The following is a 670-nucleotide window of genomic DNA, read 5'->3' on the forward strand; positions in this document are numbered from 1 at the left end:
GATAGATTAATTATTGATTTTTCAAAGGTTCTTAGAATACTAGAAGTGATCTATTAAATTTAAGATGACATTTTTGGGAGTTTCAGTCGCTCCATGAATGTGACAGATTCACTCGACCTTGCACAATTACATCCCATTGGGGCTAGACTTTCAAATTCTGCCCAAAGAACTCTAAGTCTACGAGAAATAGGTCAAAATTGAGCTGGTACCTTGACTGATTGTGGCAATTTCTTTATGGATTTGATAAATTCTGGAAGAATCAACTTTATCGAATCGTTCCTTCAAGTCGCTCCAGACCTCACTAACATTTGATGAGTAGACGATTCCACTAATCAATTCTGGTGAAACACAGTTCATGATCCACGATAAGATGATAGCATTGCAGTGTTCCCACAAATCTACGAGATTTGGATCATAATTCTTCCTTTTGCATGTGCCTTCAATAAACCCTAGCTTGTTTCGCCTTAGGATTTCGATTCTCATCGCTCGGCTCCACACGGAATAATTTTCCAGCCCTCGCAGCTGTAGAGAAATCAAAATCGCTCCAGGATTATTGTTTGAGTTCAGGAACAATGGATGATTGTGACCCAGCTTTTTCGGCTCCGTATCTTCAACCGCCATTGCTGACCTTCACCACCTAAATCTTAAGAAGATTAAAATGAAGACGAGT

Source organism: Nicotiana attenuata, unplaced genomic scaffold (genome assembly GCF_001879085.1).
Source record: "Nicotiana attenuata strain UT unplaced genomic scaffold, NIATTr2, whole genome shotgun sequence".
Classification (NCBI taxonomy): domain Eukaryota; kingdom Viridiplantae; phylum Streptophyta; class Magnoliopsida; order Solanales; family Solanaceae; genus Nicotiana; species Nicotiana attenuata.